Source organism: Macrobrachium nipponense, chromosome 27, assembly GCF_015104395.2.
Source record: "Macrobrachium nipponense isolate FS-2020 chromosome 27, ASM1510439v2, whole genome shotgun sequence".
Classification (NCBI taxonomy): domain Eukaryota; kingdom Metazoa; phylum Arthropoda; class Malacostraca; order Decapoda; family Palaemonidae; genus Macrobrachium; species Macrobrachium nipponense.
This window is the reverse complement of record NC_087216.1, coordinates 56,369,833-56,379,832: the sequence shown is the minus strand read 5'-3', so window position 1 is coordinate 56,379,832 and position 10,000 is coordinate 56,369,833.

Genomic DNA, 10,000 nt, shown 5'->3' with positions numbered 1-10,000 from the left:
TCCCTAAAATGGATCTTGAAAAAAAATTCCCCCAATGCAACAGTGGACCGCCACCGACACGATTTTTCGGGCAACGAACACTCGAGATGTCTTCATAAATAAGGGAGAAGAACCATTGGCTATACGGTAAGCTAAATATTTATCTCTAGATGTAAGGTCCTCTCTATGTAACGAATATTGTAAATAAAGAAATTACTTTGACACTTGGAGTCTTTGGATAAAGCTAACATCTTGTTGCCATAAAGGAATCCCTTACTATTTTAGACAACCTCTGATAGTAAATACCATATCAAGAGTCTAAATCTTTATGAATAATATCAGTCTCATATATGAATACAGATTGATACGATTCGAAGAACCTCAAATTTTCTCCAATGATTTTCCTACTTGTCTTTGATTTCAAAAATAGATATAATGATACCAGTATTGCAACTTGCAGAGACTAGTACTACATATCAATAACATGCTTAGAGAAACTTCTCGAAAAAAAAAATCAACACTATGATATATTGTATATATGTAATAAATACATTTTAGAATTACATAATCTGTAAATAAAAACCCATGACCTGAGGTCATTGGCATTAGGAGGGTCCTACGTGACCAAGGCAGATATAGATTACGCTATGCAATGTCTGTAGTATCCTGGTTTAGGTTTGTTTAGAAATGTCATCATGTTGTATATTGTTAACCTTTTACAAACACCTTCCATGGGAAGCGGTTGACCTGTTAACCTACGCCGGAAACTTGTAACTTCCGAGCCGGCAGACTACGTATGTTTTTATGTGAATCGCTGAGATAGCTAATGTTTCGCTACTGACGTGATGCTCTAAGATTTCAGTTCGTTCCTATCGATCAAACGTAATGGTCTCACGACCGAACTGTCTCTCTTGTTATGGAGTTACAGAATAAAGTTGTTGTACTATTTTCAACTTATCCGTTTGAATCATCTCCTTTAATTTAAGAAGAACCACTCTACTAAGATATCACATAGGAGAAAGAAGGAACCAGAAATACTTACGAATGACAGTCGTAAGAAAAAACAAACAGTCTTTCGCAAAAGCGAAACGACTAAAATTTGGTGGCAGCTATTGACGAAGAGTAACATTAACAAGATCCATATCAGCCGACCGAAGAACTGCAATCATCAACTTCCACCTATAAATCAATACTAAACAGAGGAAACGGGATCTTCAATCAACGCAACATTTTATGAAGACGAAGATATGTCCTTCATCAAGAAGAATACAAGCATCAACATCGACGATTGAGTGACTGTTGTCACATATCTCCGAGAATCAACACCGGACGAGAGCAGCATCGAAACATCAACAGAAGAAGAAAACACATAAAGAAAACAACGCGCGATCACTAGCAAGGACGCAAAGAGTAGGCCAAGAGGAAGCAACGCAAGGAAGGAGGCTGTGACATAATCAATCTTGGACTTCTTCATGCAACGCGAGGGAGGAGACCGTGACACATCACGACTTCCGACGCGAGGACGAGAAGAACCTGTGACGTCATCAGATGTCAACAATCAATCCCCATATAAACCAGAGCTAAGTGCAATTTTATCTATTCAGGTTTTTTCTCAGTGAAGTGTTGTTCATCAGGAGTCGATCGTCCAGTATTCTGGGGGTGAGTTGTTCGCAGCTTAATCTTCATTCATTACAGAATCAATCTTCAACTACGAGTTCTCGCCCGCAGACTATTTTTTTTCTCGTTGTTGCTAATCGTTTTCTTGCAGGTATTCTCCGTATAATATCTTTATCAAATTATCTGTCCTTATATGATCTTTTTTGTGGGTTTTTCCTATTATTTGCAACACATTTTAATTTCATATTGAATAATGCATTTGCGCAGTGGACGTTCGTATCTGTACAGTGCTAGTGAAACAGTTAGGAATCGTATCAGTTCGAAAAAACACACATACAAGAGGAACACCTTTTATAAAACCAAAAATCCAGAGTAAAACTAACTTGGTTCAGGACAATAATTTTTTCCTGTTCAAGGTCCTGGAGTAAATATCGTTATGGGTTCTTCGAGTTCTACGCGTAAAACAAGCTTCTATGGCTCAGCCTAGGTGTTTGTAGGACGGGAGGCAGTAATTGCCGACCGGTTAAATGAACATTCAGGAAAAACTTACGTAACTCCACGTGGGTTACAAGATCCAATATTGCAGTGAATGTTTTCATACACTTTGATATATTTAAATCTGTATGGCGTCATGTTGCCTGTAGCTTGGCTGCGGTATGTGTTAAAAAGCTAACGCCTGACAGTACGAAACTAGGTGGGTATAAACGATAAAAGCACACATGTCTAAATGTACTGACTTGATCCTTGCTTACTCAAGCTTTTGCAAAAAATGAGGATAAGCCACAACAAGTAGACGAAGTTAATCAAAATATCAAGCAGCAGGGATGGCTGTTACCAATTGCAATAGCCAGGTCACATAACGTCAGACTGTCGGACGCGTTTTTGTTAAATTCATAACAGTACCACCACATTCATATAATCGTTGCTACTCGCGGAATCAACGGCAGATCCTAAATAAAACGCCAAACAGTTTGCCTATGTAAACAAAAAGGAAGGTCCTCAGTACTATAAAAAGAAACAAGCAAACGGAAATGCGCTCAACAGCAAAAACAAACAAATCCGTGCTTCAGGACCTCGTTCCTGGGCCGTTTCTAGCCCAGAAACTTGCAAGGTCAGCGAATTTTCAAGGAGTGGCTAAACAAAGCAAATACACGTAGTTTGCTCCAAGGGGGGAGAGGACGATGTTGGGTTCATCAATATCAACATCTTTTGTATCAAATAATCAGTTTAATCATTATCAGATCATGAGGCAATCGATTTTCCTATGAAAACACACGGCGAATCCAAAAAAATCTGTGCAGGGTTCCCGTAGATTTGCAACAAAATTCATGCAATTATTAGTCAAGACGAGTTACGACCAACCTACATGCAGTAAATTTGGACATAAGTCATTTACTTTGTTCTTTGATTCTGGTAGTCCACGTAATATCATGGATTTAAGGACTCATCATTTACTCTTTTCAAAACTTCCCTATAGAGAAGTCCGAATAAGACTCTCGGGGCATAGGAAATAATGATTAATGTGGTAGGAGTAACTCATGTTCAGTACAAGGTCGTAAGCGCACGTTTTCCGATACCTTATCGTTGTACAAAACATTAATATGTATCCCGCAGTAATGATCGGATACCAGTCTATGGGCACTCAAAAAATATTACCTTAGCACCTGCAAAACACGGCGTGTCTATCAAAGGAAAATTCTATAAGTCTTCTATACCCTAAAATCAGGTTTTAGATAATAAGAGACAGACAGAGTAGTCACTTATATCGAAGAACCAATCACTTGTCTCATGACCAAGAAATAATACATGCGACCCCAACAGAATTCTTGCTCCGCCCGTAATATCAGCTTGCACGCAAACTCGCGAGCCGAACGTAAACTTCGAACATATTAGTGCGTGTGAAAGAAAACCTGCCCAGGATCTGAAAATGTTAATCCTTCGACACTCTGAAAACACACAGATATCCATCACACAATCCATTTATACAGTCGGCTCACAACAACAATGTCACATCGAAGTCGTAATCATTTGATACCACTTTAGTAATCAACAAAAATCAACATATCTTTGGATGCGGAAGTTTTATAAAATAAACACGCATTCTTACCGTAGCTGAGATAAATCACGCTCAATCAGTTGCGAATGAATCCCTTTTGCAATCTATAAAGAACAAAATCAATAAGGACATTCAAGAAGAAGAAATTCAGCAGAAATTTTTGAATCTTTTAACTGAATATCATGATGTTTTTTCCACTACGGATGGAAACCTTAGGAAAAACGGATGTCATCGAGCATCAAAGGAGCTAAGGACAAACAGAAAGTAATCTATGTACCTTCGTACGATTCCTATGAAATTCAGAATGAGATAAACTGAGGAAGTAGGTAAAATGCTAAAAAGAAGGAGTTATTAGGAAATCAAACAGCCCTTATAAGTTTCCGTAATAGTAGTACCGAAAAAAAAAGATCGAACATGGAGGATATGCGTCGATTTTCGTCGCTTAAAATGAGGAAACAATCCCTGACCGATTCCCAGTACCATGTGCCTGACGATATTCTATCTCTACTAGGTCAGAACAAACTATTTCACCAGCTTGGACCTACTAAAAGGCTTTCATCAGATTCCGTTGGAAGAAGAGAGTATCACATACATGCTGCCTTCAGCACAGCCAGGGGGACATTATGAATTTTTGCGTATGCCTTTTGGTTTACGCTGTGCTCCTATAATTCTACTAGAATGAATCACTTGTATGGTTGGAGACTTGTTAGGAGATATCCCTACATGCTACATGGACGACCTAGTAATCTTTTCTAATACTTAGAAGAACATCTACGTAAATAGTTAGTGAGGCTACAAAGACTAAGGCAGCATAACCTAAGGGTAAAGATAAGTAGTGTGAATTTTTTCAAAACAGAACTAGTCCTATTTTAGGTTCACGGTGTCTAGAGGTTTAGGTCTTAAAGTAGTTCCATGATAAGTAATCGGCTATCCGTAACTTTCCGATACTACTAACGTTCAAGGGAAATACAGCAAATTTTTAGGCTGTAGCAGATGTTATAGGAGGTTATTAGGAACTACATCATAGCCGCTCCCCTAACGATATTATAAAAAAAGGGCGTAGATTTCATATGGGTCTGAAAATCATCAACAGCGTTCGATAAATTGCCAAAGATGAACTGTGTACTTCTCCTATCTTGAATTCCTGACTTCGGTAAGAATTCTTTCTCTTAGCAAACAGACACCTCAGACCTAGGAGTAGGTGGGGTATTGCTTCACATATGATAAAACAGTTTTTCAAACTATACTTTTATTCACGTAAATGATTTTACCTTCCGAAAGTAAATATGCAGTAATAGACAACAGAAGGCTGCTATGTTAATTCACATCGCTCCCTTTAAATTTTATCAAAATATACGTTATCCCGTCAAGGTTCTCACTGATCATAAGCCCCTAAACGACTTCTTAAAGGCTTTTAGTCACAGACCGTAAGCGGGAAACTCGTGGGCACATGATCATCCAGGACTTTGGCGCGAGAGAACCGGATCGGGTATTTTACGGGAAAGCAAAATATCATTGCTGACGTGGGCATTATCACGCAACCCCTCTTCATCTTGTACCGAACCATTAGCTGAATTAATAGATAATCTCAACCTCCACGCCCCATTGTTTTTAAACTATATCTGAACAGGAAGATCTGGATGGAGTTGCTGAACTATTACAGACGGAACAAAGAAAAGATCCGCAAATAGAAAAAAATCATCATTGCGTTAACGGAAATCCGAGGAAAAGGAAATATATAAAGTATAAGCAGCAGAATTATATGAATCAAGGATAATATCCTGTACTAGATCCGTGATGAGGAAAACCCGTCAACACACCACAGTTGAATAACCAGGTGGTGGTACTATCTCACTCATACCCACTGTCTTAAAATGGTGCATGAAAATCCACTGCACGGACACCCGGTTATTACTAATGTCACAGAAGCCAAATCTTTATTTTATTGGCATACGATGCTTACAGATATAAAAAAGCACATAGCAAAAAAAAAAAAAAAAAAAAAATTGTCGCACTTGTCAAGAATACAAAGGGCACACGAAGACACCTGTCAGCCTAGGGGCTTACCCCATGCCAAATCAACCCTTTGAAAGAGTACACTTAGATTTATTAACAGGATTTACGAGTCAGACAGAGGAAATAAGCACCTCCTAGTAATCATAGAATGCTTTGACTCGATATACAGAACTGATAGCGCTTAAAACAAAAAACCGCAGTCGAGTGCGCTAGAAAGTTTTACGAGTGCTACATTAGTAAACATGGAATTCCACACACCATTTATATCAGACTTGGGCGGGGAGTTCAATAATCATTTCCTTACTCCTTGTGCGAATTCCTTTGCATAAAGAAAATCAATACATGATCTATCACCCAGAGTCTAATGGGCTAGTGGAAAGGGCAAATCGTAGGTTTTAAACATTTTAAGGGTCACCTTAGGGGGGGGCAGACCCCAACTGGGACATTGCCATACCTGCGGTACTAAGCACACTAATCACTCGTATCATGTGTCTATTAAAATGACACCACACGAGGCACTGTACAGTAATCCCAGCTAGAACACCTTTCCATGTATTAACGCCTACAACTAATTTATCAAATCCTCTAAAGGATGTTATGGATGCAAGCATAAGTCGATATAATATACTTCGTAAGAATCTAGAAGAAGCACAAATTATAATGAAAAGAAATCATGATAAAAATGCTAAGCCAACTAGAACATATGCCGTGGGCGATCAGGTATACATACAAGTATACGTACGTAATGGTTTTAAATTATAAAACTGACACCTAAGTTTTTGAAGGCCCGTTTAACATTTTAGAAACATTAACGGCCAAACCTAGATTTAGGGTTCAAAATGTATCCAAACCCACTGATATGAGAATAGTTCCATTGGCACATATGAGAATCTAAAGAAAAGGTAGATGGAGTGAGGGAAAAAATGGTTGTATTATGAAACTTGTATAATAATTTATATATATATATATATATATATACATATATATATATATATATATATATATATATATATATATATATATATATATTATATCATATTTGTATGTAAACCTATTCTTTTACACGAGTTATTACTATATTTTACTCATTGCAGGTTTTCAAAATGAATCTGTTATGTTAGGAGTGATATTGTGTGTTCAGACATCTTTGTTGTATGGAAAGAGCGCTAAGACGAAAGAAATAGAATTTAATCATGGCTCGATTATCGAGAGAACAGAAGACATTTTTATGGTGTCGAGTAATATAGTCATAGAAGTGGATATGCAGGCATATTTTTGCCTGAAGATGACGTCCTTAACTTAAAGAATGACCTGATGAGGTTTGCCATTTCGCTTAAGGAAATGCACCAACGTAATTTTCATGCTAACTCAGGGATTTCGCTAGCTCAAACCCTTAAGCGTCGCGGAAATGATGTCTTATGACATACAAAATAAAACCGCTGAGGCAGAGGAACTTGCTCGTGACTTGCTGATGTGTCTGTGCGGCACAATAATCTCGAACGCCGCAACCCGCTTATTCTGGCTGGACTAAACATATTGGGATCTGTTGCGAATCTAGGCTTAGGAATTTCAAATCGCCTTAAGATAATAATCAAAATAAAAGATTGAGTTTTTGCAACACAAAACCGAATTAGCTTTGTCTGAACTTCGCAGCCAGTTATCCTCAATCAATCAAATAATGAGTTTGGTAAACGAACATTCAAATAATATCGATCAGATTATGGAAGTTCAACATTTGCTGGCTACGTTAGCTTACTATAGTTCGAAAATAGATCATATCCGTGTGAAAATATCACATTTTATTGAGAAATCAAAAGACTATGTAGAAGCTATTACGTTAGCGACAAAGGGTGTGTTATCTCCACACCTCATGCCTATTAAAGATCTGACGTTAACTTTGGAGAACGGACGGGAGAAAAACTAGGTTATATTCCTTTTTAGACGCCCATAATGTAGAGTTCTATTTATAGCCTAATATCAGTCAGCGTTGAAAATTATAGGATTATGATCACCATACCTTTTGATTCTTCCGATGCTTGGCAAATCATACAAAATAGCACCGTTTTCCTACTTTCATGACGAATAACTCAAGTCCAGTAATATCCAATTTGACGGGGCATGTTCTGATTTCTTCTGATAGGAAATCATTTACAGTCATTAAAGACTTAGATAAAACTCACTCACTGTTCAGAAGCCATGAATAATAAAATTTGTACAGCTGACTCTTTTGAATTCTATCCTATATCAACGGATTCATGTGAGTTAAGCATAGTGCTAAACGGCTCTCTCTCTCATACACCCGAAGGTTGTCTGAGGAAACTTTATTATCTCTTTTACAGTAATAAATTCAATTACAGAATGAATAATGGCTCCTGGATCCAATACGACAAAGACGGTTTTAAAGTCGAATGCCCAGATGGGACCACCGCCCATTCCCCAATCTTTGTAGCAGCTGATGGTTGTACGGGGACATCTACAAACTACACCGTAAGAGGGGTCAACACGATAATACGTGAGAAGGCGTATTTTTGCGAACTATACCTGGGCGTCTACATTATCCCATCACTACCTCTCCCATACAACGCGCGGGTGGCTCATCGTTTGACGCAACTGGCTGAGATGAACCACGCGTCACCGACTTATGCAGGTGGAGAAAATCTTCGTTACTACGTTCTGCTGGCCGTGTTCAGCGTGACGGCCATATTGGTTATCGCGTCAACATCTTTGCTTGGCGTAGGCTGAGGCGTACACAGAAGGATCTCCAAGGAACGTATTGTCCCGTCCAGATGACGTACCCGTTACACTCAAGGCGTTTGAGTTCAGGGCCGCTTGAAAATGGCCATTTCATTTGGAGCCTAGGAAAATTGTCTGGAATTGTGTTGTGTGTGAAAAGCGGTCTGTATGCTGGCAAAATGTAGGACAAGAAAGACTCACGTCTTTGCATTTGAACAGTTAAAGTATCTCTTGGGCACCTAATAAAATATTATAGCCCAATATATATATATTAATATACTCCTAAAGGTATTTTTCAGGCACCTAATAAAATATACAATTGTACCATTATATTTACCTATTACAAAGAGTGACAAGTACTCTTTAACAATTATCCATGATCATGTTTGTAATCTATCAGTAACCGCTATTCTTAATCAGGTTACCTATTACCATAATTTACCAGTAACTGCTATCTTAATCAGGTTACCTATTATCATAATAATCATGTTATACATGTTAATCTTTTGATTTTTAACCTTTTGATTATTTTTGGGTACTAATCATTATTATTATCAAACATGGATCTAGATTTTCCATGCATTTATCTTTGTTTATGAATATGTCCAAAAGGGTATGTAACAGAACCTTTTTATGCATTTAATCACTTGTTATGTTTATACCTAAACATATGTTACGAGCACGCTCCTAAGAAACCATGTTTAAAGTAACTTTTGTTATTCAAGGCTTGAATGGTAGCTGTCCGAGCCTAATGTAATAAATACATTTTAGAATTACATAATCTGTAAATAAAAACCCATGACCTGAGGTCATTGGCATTAGGAGGGTCCTACGTGACCAAGGCAGATCTAGATTACGCTATGCGATGTCTGCAGTAGCCTGGTTTAGGTTTGTTTAGAAATGTCATCATGATGTATATTGTCAACCTTTTACAAACACCTTCCATGGGAAGCGGTTAACCTGTTAACCTACGCCGGAAACTTGTAACTTCCGAGCCGGCGGACTACGTATGTTTTTATGTGAATCGCTGAGATAGCTAATGTTTCGCTATTAACGTGATGCTCTAAGATTTCAGTTAGTTCCTGTCGATCAAACGTAACGGTCTCACGACCGAACTGTCTCTCTTGTTATGGAGTTACAGAATAAAGTTGTTGTACTATTTCAACTTATCCTTTTGAATCATCTCCTTTAATTTAAGAAGAACCACTCTACTAAGATATCACATAGGAGAAAGAAGGAACCAGAAATACTTACGAATGACAGTCGTAAGAAAAAACCAAAACAGGTCCTTTTCGCAAAACAGCGAAACGTAGGTAAAAATATATGTATTGATCATTAATTTTCCTTGACTTAGAAATGAACAGTTTGAAGGATTTACGTTTGGAAGAAAAATTCGGGGGAGTATTGAGTTGAAGATAAAACGTTTTACTTTAGTTACATGAAATTAACATTATAAGTCACCCATTTTCTCAACATCAAAGATTCCAGTCCTTTACCAAGCAATTTTGAATTTCGTTCCTAGGAACGATAGCAGCTTCACAAAAGACCCTGAATCGCCTTTGTTAGGACACTATAGAGTTAGGAAACCGGAGTTTCTAC